Here is a 14988-nt window from a genome sequence, read left to right as displayed (position 1 = left end):
TACTATATGGGGGATGAATTACTATATGGGGGATGAATTACTATGGGGGATGAATTACTATATGGGGGATGAATTACTATATGGGGGATGAATTACTATGGGGGATGAATTACTATATGGGGGATGAATTACTATGGGGGATGAATTACTATATGGGGGATGAATTACTATGGGGGATGAATTACTATATGGGGGATGAATTACTATGGGGGATGAATTACTATGGGGATGAATTACTATATGGGGGATGAATAACTATGGGGGATGAATTACTATATGGGGGATGAATTACTATGGGGGATGAATTACTATGGGGGATGAATTACTATATGGGGGATGAATTACTATGGGGGATGAATTACTATGGGGGATGAATTACTATATGGGGGATGAATTACTATATGGGGGATGAATTACTATATGGGGGATGAATTACTATGGGGGATGAATTACTATATGGGGGATGAATTACTATGGGGGATGAATTACTATATGGGGGATGTATTTTCAGTTTTTAAAAATGTGGCTCTCAAAATAAATTTCAATCGTGGTTTTGGCGAGATTTGGCTCAGTTGAAAAAAAAGGTTGCCCACCACTGGCTCAGACGATGGAGAAGAGGTCCCTGCTAAGGTCAGGGGTACCCAACCCCATTCCCAGGTTGCTGAGATGTTACAATCACATGAGGACTCTCATATGCAGCAGAGTGCCAATACTAATGCCGCTCTACCTTTTGGTGAACTGGTGAGCACCAGCAGCCTAGAACATCCTGGTCTTTCACATACCAGCACTGCAGTATCACTTTGTGACGTGGTGAGTCCCATAAGTGCAGTACAAGCTGGTGCGGTGGCAAGCACAAGTAGTGTCCCGCAGCCATCAAGAATTCGCACACAGTCCCATAGAACCCCTAGTATCCTTCCGGATGTGCTTGCAAATCCTGATTGGTAGCCCACAAATTCTGCAGCACCTGTACTTCTCCCATTCAGTGCCTAACCCAGAATTCAGGTGGAAACAGTAAAGTTAAATACTCCACTTGATTTTTTAGAGCTGTTTTTCACAGAAGATCTGTATGCATTGATTGTGGATCAAAGCAATTTATATGCACAACAGTTTATCACTGCCCACCCAAATTCAAACCTTTGCCAGACCATTCGCATGGTAACCCATTACGGTTTTTGAATTTAAAGGTTTTTTTTGTCTAACCCTCAACATGGGCATTACTAAAAAAAAAATGAATTGCGGTTGTATTGGTCCACAGACCCGATTCATCATATGCCCGTGTTTTCTTTGCTGCCATGGCCAGGCATAGATATGAGATATGTGTTTTATACATTTCAATGACAACATACTCTGTCGTCCTCAGGGTGACCCTGAATTTGACCGGCTCCACAAAATTCAGCCCCTTGTAAATCACCTTAACCAAAAATTTGCAGATGTCTATACTCCCCAGCAAAAAATCTGCATTGATGAGTCTCTCATTAATTTTTCTCGCCGCCTTGCATTCAAACAATGTCTCCTCAGCAAGTGTGCCAGATATGGGGTCAAGATGTATGAGACCTGTGAGAGGGCAGCAGACTGTACATACAGTTGCAAGAAAAAGTATGTGAACCCCTTGGGATTACGTGGAGTTTTGCATGAATTGGGCATAAAATGTGCTCTGAACATCATCTAAGTCACAACAATAGAAGAACACAGTCTGCTGAACATAATACTACACAAACATTAGATGTTGCCATGGTTTAATTGCACATAACATGTAAACATTCACAGTGCAGGGAGGAAAAAGTATGTGAGGCCCTAGCTTAATGACTTCTCCCAGAGCTAATTGGAGCCAGGAGTGAGCCAACCTTGACTCTAATCAGTGTGATGATATTGGATGTGTTGCTGACAGCTGTCCTGCCCTTAAAAAACACACACCTGTTTTGGGTTTACTGGTTTCAAGAATCACTGTCTGATGTGAACCATGCCTCGCAGAAAAGAGCTCTCAGAAGACCTACGATCAAGAATTGTTGACTTGCATGAAGCTGGAAAGGGTTACAAAAGTATCTCCAAAAGCCTTGATGTTCATGTGTCCACGGTAAGACAGACTGTCTACAAATGGAGAAAGTTTAGCACTGTTGCTACTCTCCCTCGGCGTGGTCGTCCTGTAAAAATGACTGCAAGAGCACAGCGCAGAATGCTGCATGAGGTAAAGAAGAATACCAGAGTGTCAGCTAAAGACCTACAGAAATCTCTGGCAAATGCTAACATTTTTGTTGACACATCTACAATAAGGAAAACATTAAACAAGAATGGAGTACATGGGAGGACACCACGGAGGAAGCCATTGCTGTCCAAAAAGACTATTGCAGCACGTTTGAAGCTTGCAAAAGAGCACCTGGACGTTCCACAGCACTACTGGCAAAATATACTGTGGACAGATGAAACCAAGATTGAGTTGTTGGGAAGAACACACAACACTATGTGTGGAGAAAAAAAGGCACAGCACACCAACATCAAAACCTCATCCCCACTGTAAAACATGGCGGAGGGAGCATCATGGTTTGGGGTTGCTTTGCTGCCTCAGGGCCTGGACGGATTGTTGTCATTGATGGGAAAATGAATTCCAGAGTTTATCAAGACATTTTGCAGGAAAACGTACGACCATCTGTCCGCCAACTGAAGCTCCGCAGAGGATGGGTGATTCAACAGGACAATGACCCAAAGCATACAAGTAATGCAACAAAACAATGGCTGCAACAGCACAGAATATGCCTTCTGGAGTGGCCCATTCAGAGTCCTGACCTCAACCCGATAGAAATGCTGTGGCATGACCTTAAGAGAGCGATTCACACCAGACATCCCAAGAATATTGCTACACTGAAACAATTTTGTGAAGAGGAGTGGTCCAAAATTACTCCAGATCGTTGTGCAGGTCTGATCTGCAACTACAGGAAACGTTTGGTTGAGGTTATTGCTGCCAAAGGAGGGTCAACCAGTTATTAAGTCCAAAGGTTCACATACTTTTTCCTCCCTGCACTGTGAATGTTTACATGTTATGTGCAATTAAACCATGGCAACATCTAATGTTTGTGTAGTATTATGTTCAGCAGACTGTGTTCTTCTATTGTTGTGACTTAGATGACGTTCAGAGCACATTTTATGCCCAATTCATGCAAAACTCCGCGTAATCCCAAGGGGTTCACATACTTTTTCTTGCAACTGTACATAAGTAGGTGTGTGCAGTGCTGTTGGATGAGATTTTTCATCCGCAGTTAAAAAAAGAGCATACCGTATTTTTCGCTCCATAAGACGCACCTGACCATAAGACGCACCTAGGTTTTAGAGGCAGAAAACAGGAAAAAAAAATTCTGAACTAATGGACTGCAGACATAGTACAGGAGATGACCAGAGACTGCGGACACAGTACAGGAGATGACCAGAGACTGCGGACACAGTTCAGGGGATGACCAGAGACTGCGGACACAGTACAGGAGATGACCAGAGACTGCGGACACAGTACAGGAGATGACCAGAGACTGCGGACACAGTACAGGGGATGACCAGAGACTGCGGACACAGTACAGGGATGACCAGAGACTGCGGACAGCACAGGGATGACCAGAGACTGCGGACAGCACAGGGATGACCAGAGACTGCGGACAGCACAGGGATGACCAGAGACTGCGGACAGCACAGGGATGACCAGAGACTGCGGACAGCACAGGGATGACCAGAGACTGCGGACAGCACAAGGATGACCAGAGACTGCGGACAGTACAGGGATGACCAGAGACTGCGGACATAGTACAGGAGATGACCAGAGACTGCGGACAGTACAGGGATGACCAGAGACTGCGGACATAGTACAGGAGATGACCAGAGACTGCGGACAGCACAGGGATGACCAGAGACTGCGGACAGCACAGGGATGACCAGAGACTGCGGACAGCACAGGGATGACCAGAGACTGCGGACAGTACAGATGACTGCTGACCTTTGGGGAGGGGGGGGAGCGGGTACCTGAATTTGACAGATACCCGCTCCCACTTCCGCGGAGTTGTTCTTTCATCTTACCTGTTCCTCTATCCAGCCGCGCGCTGTCTTCCCGGCTTCTGTAATGGCGCTCGGCATGACAGCCGGGTGCCCAGTGCGCATGAGCGAGAAGCACTTGCGCTTTGTGATTGGTCCGGCGGCTTCTGGGATCTGTCATGTGTCCCAGGTGCCGCCTTACCATTCACAAAAAGCACCGCTTCCTGCGCATGCGCACTTGGCACCCGGCTGTCATGCCCACACTACAGAAGCCGGGAAGACCGCGCCGCTGGATAGAGGAATGGGTAAGATGAAAGAACAACTCCACGGAAGTGGGAGCGGGTACCTGTCAAATTCAGGTACCCGCTCCCCCTCCCTCCCCAAAGGTCAGCAGTCATCTCTATAAGGTCCCGCTGTAGAGCTGAGCGGCCGGCCCGGTATTCTGACACGGCGGCAGTGGAAATAGCGGACCGGCCGCTCCATAAGACGCACTGACATTTTCCCCCCTTTTTTGGGGGGAAAAAAGTGCGTCTTATGGTGCGAAAAATACGGTATATGTCGAAGCATGGGGGCCTGGGGTAGCCAGTGGGTGGATTGCCCCTATGCTTCGGCATATATATTTTATAATATTTTTTGGCACATTTCATGTGTGCCCACCATTAAAAGTGGGTGGATGCAGGGCAGTATATTCTAATGGTGGGCATACCACACACGTTTTCTAGCAGATATTTCTTCTCTTTTTATTCATTCAGCCCACAGGCTGCATTAAAAAAAAATAGCATATACACCCAACAATGACCAGCGACTTACTTGTATATCACTGGACTTGAGTGGTTACACTGCAGCTGCAGGTATCATCCTGCTATCGTTTTGTTCAGCCGGTTATCGGGTTTCATGCAAAAGCAATCCTAGTGGCTGCAAGCCGTCCACAGCCTTGTCAGGCAGTCCCTTGCCATCAGGGGAACCTGAGAATGCAGCCGGTGTTTCTGACAGCTGACCATAGAGCTGATTGGAGTCTGGAATTATGGCAATCATCTCTATAGTCTAAGAAATCAGAAGCTACGAGCATTTCATTACTTCAGTTTTGCAGGATATAAACAGCGCCATTTGTAAATTGGGAAAGCATCCGATCACACCAATCTTGGTGATATTGTATAATGTATGGCAGAGGAGATATCTAGAGTCTGAAAGACCCCAGATTTCTCAAAAAAGAATATATGACAATGCCCATTGAAGTTATAGGGGATATTTGGATTTCCTGTGATAGCATTAAAAGTGATAAAAAAAATAGAACAAAATGAAAGGGACAGTGTAAAAATAATTTAACCACTTCATGTCCAGACACTTTTACCCCCTTCTTGTCCAAGCCAATTTTCAGCTTTCAATGCTATCACACTTTGCATGACAATTGCGCGGTCATGCAACACTGTACCCATATGAATTTTTTAGCATTTTTTTTAAGACAGATAAAGCTTTATTTTGGTGGTATTTATTCACCACTGGGATTTTTATTTTTTTTGCTATGTAAATGAAAATGTCCAAAAATTTTGAAAAAAAGTGTTTTTCTTATAAAATTTTGCAAATAAATAATATTTCATCATAAATCTTGGCCAAAATGTATTCCGTTATCTTTTTAGTAAAAAAAAACCCAAATGAGTTTATAACCAAAAATTATAATTTTTAAACATTTTTTTTACATTTTTATTTTTTTTTGTTTATATTATTATTTATGTTTTTTTTTTTTTACATACTGTCACCCTAGCAGTACAGTGTCACCATAGTGACACTGTACTACTTGTGGGGGGTGATGAAGATTTTTTTTTTTTACACTGATTGCTTTTACACCCATAAAGGCTGTAAAAGCAATCATTTCTCCTTCTTTCTGGCTACATTCTTGCAGCCATTGAGAACTACTGTGTGAGCTGTGATTGATCACAGCTTGTCACATGGTACAAGGCTGTGGTGAATACTCTTGTACCTTGTGACCTCTGTGATTATTCACAGATTTCACACGTAGTAAGCAATAATGTCAGAAGTGACATCTTGCTTACTACTTTGCATGTGATCACTGATTGGCCAATCAGTGATCACATGATCGGGACCTCACAGACCGTACGATGATCGGTGTTCCACTGTGTCCGGAGGACACAGCGGGCAACGGATGACGGTGCTGCGTGCTCCCAGGGAGCGCGCACAAGCAGGGGGTGGGGAGGCCATTTATAAACAGCCACCCGACCCTGCACTGCCACCGTTCGGCCATTTATATACAACGGCTGGATGGGAGGTGGTTAAAGAAATCAAAATTGTGACAATCGCGGCGTCAGACCCCCAGCCCTTCTCACCAACTCGTGACCTAAGGACTAGCCAATCTAAAACCACGCTGTCACGTGCGTAACAATGCCACGCTCAGCTGCACCCTGCACAAAGATTTTCCAGCTAATGGACCACAATCTATGTGCCGCAGCCTGAAAGCGATTGTTACTGGGTCAGGTTAATTACGCAATTAACCCTTCACACTGCCACAGCCGCCTTTTTGTAGAGAAAAGGAGGAAACTCGCCAATATTAGCAATAACACTATGATGTTTGAATAAGTGTCTGTATACACACTGTCATCGCAGGCAGAGATATACAGAAGTTTAAAACACACAGTAGCGCTCTTCAGAGACAGGGATTCTTAGTTTGCAATAAACAGCTTTAGAAACAGTTCAACACTTTTCAGAAAATAAGATTTATTACTAAAATGGTCAAAATGGTGCAGTAAACGTATTTACAGAAAAAGATGTAGCCAATATATATATATAAATACAGAGAGCAATAACACAGCAAAGAGATAACAGAAAGAAGTTTAGAGAGGTAGAGTACTTGCCAAAAGTCCTGGGTTAAGCAGATCAAGTTTCAGAGCAAAAGGGTACCGTCTCCCAAGTTGGTTCTGATGTTAAAAGGGAGAATTCTTCAATTCACTTCTCCAAACCTGACAGCCTTTTTCTAGGAACTCAGCAGGGTGTCTCCTTACAGCAGAGAACAAATCGCCTCATTTGGGGAGGGGTGTTTTAGGCGGGGGACTCAGGCTAGAACCAAAATCCCTATTAAGTTATACCAGGGTCAATAACCTTCCCTAGGTACATGTAACATTCTATCCACGGGTAGGATAATCTGCAGAATGATATTCTGAACGTCCAGACATCAAATATGGCATAGTTCACTATTCCAGCTAGATCTATATGGGTTTCTGCTCTCCTGTATACGTAATCCAGGGGTGTAAGATATTAAACTACTCTCATTAAGCTGAGCTATCCGAATATGTGCTTTATTTTTATGTAATTATTTCCTACCTTAAGATATGAAATTATAGGGAAAAGTGGGTTTTAAATGTGAGGCCTGTTTTACGGCTACCTAGGAATGCGTTTGAAGCCCAGTGAAGGACCGGTTTATGGCTTTACGATTATCTCAGATTGAGAAGCCAACAGACACCCGGGCACCAGCTAATTTGGGATTTATAACCATGAAGCTGTCCCACTGTGCCTGATTGCCTTTGCACTTCTGAACCCAGCACACAGGGACCACGTGTCACTCAACAGAGAGGGAGGGGGGAAGCTGATTTGGAGTAGAAATGATACAAGATGGAGGGCCTTTGCAAAATGGACCATCTTGGTACGTACAATTGCTACAAAAATAACTTACAAAAAAAAAAAAGCGGTGACCCTGTGCCAGTATGTAAACAGCAGTTGCAGCATGCATGTGAGGTATCGCCGAGAACTTCAGATCAAGAGCAGTAATTCTAGCATTAGACCTCTGTAAATCTAAAATGGTAGCTTGTAAAGGCTTTTAATGTGTTGCCTATGGATATTAAAAATGTATGCAGTTTGTCGCGATTGCACAGGGCATGTTCAGTATGTCATGTTTGGTATTTATTTACTCAGCATACCATCACCTTTTATATATCATCAAATAATTGTCCAATATACTGTGATTTTGTGCATTAAAACTAAAAAAAAGTGTAAAAATGTGCATTTGCAAAATCGCTGTGCGAGTACTATGTGACATAAAAAATTGCAGCACCCACCATTTTATTCACTAGCATGTCTGCTTTAAAAAAATATATAATGTCTGGGGGTTCAAAGTAATTTCCTAGCAAAAAATACTGATTTTTTTTATGTGAACAAAAAGTGTCAGAGAAGACTTAGTCTTCAGGTGGTTAGAAGAGTGAGTAATGTGTGGCATAAACTTATAATGCTGGGCATAAAATGCCCCCACCCCCCAAAACGACCCCTTTTTGGAAAGTAGATACCCCAAACTATTTGCTGAGAGGCATGTTGAGTCAATAGAAGAATTTATATAAATGATGAAGTTACGCACCTTCAGGCTTTCAAAGTGGTCATTGGATTTCAGGCTCCTGTATGTGGCTAGGCTCCCAAAAAGTCTCACAAATGTGGTCACCCATAGTCGGTAGAAATAGCAGAATGTATTTTGGGGTGTAATTCCACGTATACCCATGGCTTGTGTGAGCAACATATAATTTAAGTGACAACTTTGTGTAAAAAAAAAAAAATGTTTTTGTCATATTCAAAAAGCTTATGGGAAAAAAATAAATCTTACATGGACTGAATATGCCTCTCAGCAGATAGCTTAGGATGTCTACTTTCCGAAAAAGGGTCATTTGGGGGTGTTTGTACTGTCCTGGTATTTTAGCACCTAAAGAAATGTGATAGGCAGTCAGAAAGTAACAGATGTGGCAATTCCATTATCTATGAAGGAGAACAACAAAAGAGAAGCGCACCAACCTTGCGCATTACCTCAGTAACCAAAATTTATTAAATAAAAGAATGGTACTCACAAACAGCGAATAAAAACAAGCATGTAAGTCCTCAAGGGGACTTTAGAGGCAAGATGCCAATGCGAATCCCATCATGGAGGAAGCCACTCAGTACAGCTGACGCGTTTCGAAGGACATGCCTTCTTCCTCAGAGCTCAGAGCTTGTTTTTATTCGCTGTTTGTGAGTACCATTCTTTTATTTAATAAATTTTGGTTACTGAGGTAATGCGCAAGGTTGGTGCGCTTCTCTTTTGTTGTTCTCCTTCACAGTTTTGTTTGGGCTTCCCCAGCCTTGGTGTGGAGCTGCACGACCTTGTCTATTCCGGTGGTCCCTTCCTTTTTGGAGTTTGATTCCATCTACTCACCACCGGCCTGGGTCCCGGAGCGCAGGAGATATTGCATTTGGTTCAATTCCATTATCTATACCATAGTTTGTAGATGCTATAACTTTCACACAAAGCAATCAATATACACTTATTGGGATTTTTTTTACCAAAAGCATGTAGCAGAATACATTTTGGACAAAATTTATGACAAAATTTGAGTTTTTTGGATATTTTTTAGGACAGAAATGAGAAAATATTGTTTTTTTTTTCAAAATTTATAGTGTAAAAAATAAAAAAAGTACAGGTGATTAAATACCACCAAAAGAAAGCTCTATTTGTGTGAAAAAGGACATAAATTTCATTTATGTACAGCATTGCATGACCGCGCAATTGTCAGTTAAACTAGCGCAGCGCTGTACAGCAAAAAATGACATAAATTGCAGTATCTATACCGTAGTTTGTAGACGCTATAACTTTCACACAAAGCAATCAATATACACTTATTGGGATTTTTTCTACCAAAAACATGTAGCAGAATACATTTTGGCCTAAATTTATGACTAATTTTGAGGTTACTATATATTTTTTATAGCCAAAAGTAAAAATTATTGTTTTTTTTTTCAACATTTTCAGTCTTTTATTGTTTATAGCGCAAAAACAAAAAATAAAAAGCGCACAGGTGATCAAATACCACCAAAAGAAAGCTCTATTTGTATGAAAAAAAGGACGTAAATTTCATTTGGGAAACTTACTGTTTTGCACTCCTCTTTAAAGCAAACAGTATTCATTCAAAAAACATTTACTAGAAAAAAGGAAAAATAGTTTTTTTTTTTCAGATAAGATATAGAGTGCCTATGTCAAAAACTGCCAGCTTTAATTTTTTCCCTGTGTTCAGTTCTGCTTCAAATTGGCATACACTATAGAATCTTCGCTCAACCTGGTTGAATGAGGAACAGTTATGTGTCTGTTAGCCCACACAGAGCTGGCAGCTGTCTGGGATTCACCATTTTTTGGAATCATGTGTCCAGGTTTCAGTCTGCCTTAAACCAGGATACATTGAGACCCCTTCCCCCCAATACTGCACCCCTTCCCCCATACTGTACACACCAGGGGACTCTTCTATCCCCCCATACTACATGAGGGGAAACCCCGTCCTCCCTAAAATTACACTGGGAGATCCTCCCTCAAACATCACATACTCCTGCACTTTATACACTAAAATGTACATTACACACTCCTTCTGCACTATATGCACTATGTTGTACATTATAGACTTCTCACCAAGGTGTTCATTGTCTTAACAGTTTCTGGTTGCTAAGCAAGTCCATGACTATTCTAGGGAAGTTCCTTAAAGTCTGCTTAGAGAAAATGTTAGCTCTCTGTCTAAATCATATGTAATGGCATCGTTTCATTTTTTAAATATGATTGTGCTGAGGTGTATACATGTCTGTGATACTCTTACTTGTGGCATAGCAAGCTAAGCATATTTTTTGGGCACTGTTGACCCCTGTAATCTGTGCATTATGCACTCATGATCCATGCACTCTGTGTCATAACCACTCCTGACCCCTGCATTCTGTGCATTATACACTCTGTGCCCCTGAACTCCCTGTAATACCCACTCCTGACCCCTGTATTCTAGGCATTATGCAATCCTGACCCCTGAACGCTTGTGTTAAGCACTCCTGTGACATGCAGTCTGTGCATTGTGCATTCCTGACCCCTGTACTCTGAATTACTCACTCCTGATCCATGCACTCTCTGCAATACCCACCCCTGACCCCTGTATTCTGGGCATTGTGCACTCCTGACCCTTGAAGTCTGTGCAATAGAGCCCTTCACTCTGTTCATTACACATTCCTGACTTCTGAACACTGTATGTTACACACTCCTGAGCCCTGCACAATAGACACTTTGTTATAATTTCATACTCCTGACCTATGTGTCCAGTATGCTGTGCTTTATATGACATACTCCTGAAGTTCTTCTTTAAGGTATGAAGGACTTTTGGTGTGCTTTCAGAAACTGTACCAAAACCGCAGGACATAATAGAAGCCAATGGCAAAGCGCAGCTAATCTGCTTCATACCCTCAGGTACACTGCACCTGAGCTGTGGCCAAAGTGCAGTGGGGCAGTGTGATGCTGCCGTTATTTAAGCCTCCTTTTTTTTTATAAACCAGCTTGTAGTTTATACTTAGCAGAAGTTTCAGGAAACAAAATGAAAACATTGAAGGCTGGATTCATACCTTTTTCCAGAGAACTCAATAGAGACGCATAAAATAAGTGTTAAAATGCACATTGATGCTCATCAACATTAGTTATTGAAAACATAAATGCATTATTCAGTACTCACTGTTGATGTTTGCTACAATGTACATTGATATGCATTGCAAGACCCCTTTCACAAGGGCACTGTTGGACAAGGTTGGTGATGTGTGTTTTTAACTCACCTCAGCTGCCTGACAAAAGCAGGCAATGATTTGGTAGAGAATATGCCACATACCACAAGTCTGTTTGAAGGGGGATTTAACACTGAAATTCCTCATCAATGCACTACGCCCTGGTTGCGGTGCAATCGTATTCACTTCTTTAGGGTGCTGTGGCAGCCAGTATTGCTTGCCGAACACAATATGCCTATTTTTTTCTGCATATCAGGCTGTCAGATGCTTTTGACATGTAGGTGAGGTGAGTTATAAAACACGACTCAAACCCTTTAATTTGTCTTTTGACAATGCCCATGTGAGAGGGGCCTAAGACACAGAGAACAATAAAAAACCTGATAGCGGTTCTAACTCCTTCCCACTAAAAACATGTGCTGCATAACATTCATCCAGGTAAGCACTGTATAAGTGTTTAATCAATGAATAAACACCATTTTCATTATTCAGGTCGACATCTATAGCCATCAGGTTAATAGCATTCACTGGTTAGCCCCAAACCATTTTTTTCAAGGATACTAATAAACAAGCTTTAAATTCTCAACCCCCCCCCCCCCCCAAAAAAAAAAAACGTGCTGTTGTTGCTGTCTCTGTATCTCATCAATTCCTATACAAGTGTAGTGGTACTCCTGTAGGAGCTGCAGGAATACTATCCAGGTCCTTCCCAGTTACTGCCCTGCAGCCAGGAACATAGGCTCATTCACACATTTCTTTAACCACTTGCCTACCAGGCACTTATACCCCCTTATTTACCAGGCCAATTTTCAGCTTTCAGCGCTGCCGCACTTTGATTGACAATTGCACGGTCATGCAACATTGTACCCATATGAAATTTTGATCATTTTTTTCTCACAAATAGAGCTTTCTTTTGGTGGTATTTAATCGCCACTGGGCACTTTACTTTTTGCGCTATAAATAAAAAAGTGCAAAAAATTTGAAAAAAAAAAAAGTTTCTTTGTTTCTATTATAAAATTTTTCAAACAGGCATTTTTTCTCCTTCACTGATGTGCGTTGATGAGGCAGCACTGATGGGCACTGATAGACGGCACTGATGGGCACTGATAGGCAGCACTAAAGGGCACTGATAGGCAGTACTAATGAGGTGGCACGGATAGGCGGCACTGATAGACAGCACTAATGAGGTGTCACGGATAGGCGGCACTAATATGCAGCACTGATAGGCGGCACTGATAGGTGACACTGATGAGTGGCACAGGTGGGTGCACTGCTGGGCACAGGTGGGTGCACTGCTGGGCACAGGTGGGTGATCTGCTGGGCACAGGTGGGCGGAGCTAGTGGGCGCACTGCTGGGCACAGGTGGGTGGAACTTGCGGGTGGCACTGCTGGGCACCGATCATCAGGGCACTGATCATCAGTGCCCTGATGATCGGTGCCGATTCCCGCTCTGACAACTGCCGGTTCTCGGCAGTACTTTCCTCACGATCTGACAGCGTGAGGAAAGTGCAGCCGAGAACCGGCACTTGCATTTCCCTCTGATCAGCGTGTCATTGGACACCGCTGATCAGGTGGTAAAAGGCCGCTGTGATTGGCCTTTTACCACATCACGTGATCAGCTGTGTCCGCAGGACACAGCGATCACGGAGATCGCCGGGTGCGCGCCCCCTGGGGCGCGCAGGAGAGCGCTTTCTGGGGGGACGTCATATGACGTCCACTCAGAACTGGCCGGCCGCAGTGAAGCCGTCATTCGCCTATATGCGGTCGGCAGGTAGTTAATAACCAGTCTAGGGGTGTGGTTTTTGTTGGTTTTACTTTTGGAGAACTTGGATAGAGATGAGGTCCCAAAAATAGAAACAATGTACTTTAAAGACTCCAGGGTAAGCTATGTTGTAGTACTTGCTTGAATCAGACAATGGACATCAGCTTTAACTGCTTAAGGACCGCCCTATAGCAGATATACCGCTACAGGGCGGCACCTGTGCGCAGAATCACATATATATACATCATTCTGCATTTCTGGGTAGAGGGCTTGCGTGAGCGCCCTACCCACGCCGCCATTCGCGGCCGCGAATGTCTATCACTGGGTACCGGCCAGTAATTACCCGCCAGCACCTGGTGATTACCGAGCATCTCCGACAGGGAGGAAGGTTGTTTTGTTCACAAACAATTTTCCTCCCTGTCAGCTCAAGCACACTACTCGGAATGGCTGTGCACAGTACAGCCATCCCGATCAGTGCTCTTACAGTGAAGAACACAACCCCTGCCCCCTACTAAAACACTCCCAGCACACAGTTAACCTTTGATCACCCCTCACATTAACCCCTTCCTGCCCAGTGCCATTAGTACAGTGTCAGTGATTTTTTTTTTTAGCACTGATCACTGTATTGGTGTCACTGGGGTGTCAGTGACACCAAATTAGTTCCCCCCCAGTGTCAGAATGTCTGCCGCGGTCCAGCTAAAAGTCGCAGGTTGCCGCCATTACTAGTAAAAAAAAAATCCCACTATGTATACTGCATTTGTAAATGCTATAACCAATTAATTTACACGTATTGGGATCTTTTTTAGCAAACACATGTAGCAGAATACATTTTGGCCTAAATTTATGATGAAATGTGATTTTTTTTTTTTTTTTTACTGGACATGTTTAACCACTTGCACTCCTGAGGATTTACCCCCCTTAATAACCAGGCCTTTTTTTGCTGTTTGGTGCTGCACTAATTCAACTGATAATTACGCGGTCATGCAATGCTGTACCCAAACGAAATTTACGTTCTTTTTTCACACAAATAGAGCTTTCTTTTGGTGGTATTTTATCACCTGTGCGCTTTTTATTTTTTGCGCTATAAACAAAAAAACACAAAAATTAAAAAAAAAAACAATATTTTCTACTTTCAGCTATAAAAAATATATTGTAAACTCAAAGTTAGTCACAAATTTAGGCCAAAATGTATTCTGCTATATGTTTTTGGTAAAAAAAATCCCAATAAGTGTATATTGATTGCTTTGTGCAAAAGTTATAGTGTCTACAAACTATGGTATAGATACTGTAATTTATGCCATTTTTTGCTATACAGCGCTGCATTAGTTTAATTGACAATTGTGCGGTCATGCAATGCTGTACATAAATGAAATTTATGTCCTTTTTTTCACACAAATAGAGCTTTCTTTTGGTGGTATTTGATCACCTGTGCGCTTTTTACAGAGATCAGGCCTGATTCTGTGAACACTGCGGTTTTGTGTGTAATGTATCAAGTGACAATTATCTATTGACACTGCACTTGCTGGGGGAGAAGGGGAGGTGTAGGGGCTAAACGCAGGTGCTGGCAGGTGTCGGTGCTGATCCCGCTAACGCTGCATTTTTGGGGATACTATAGTATTGTGAACGCTAGTATAGTGCTGATCTGATCAAAGGTATTGATCCAATCAGACACTATACTAGCAATG

The sequence above is a fragment of the Staurois parvus genome, unplaced genomic scaffold (genome assembly GCF_062004578.1).
Source record: "Staurois parvus isolate SC_StPar_1 unplaced genomic scaffold, SC_StPar_1.0 ptg000078l, whole genome shotgun sequence".
In the NCBI taxonomy this organism is placed as follows: Eukaryota; Metazoa; Chordata; class Amphibia; order Anura; family Ranidae; genus Staurois; species Staurois parvus.
Note: the sequence above shows the minus strand (reverse complement) of the source record.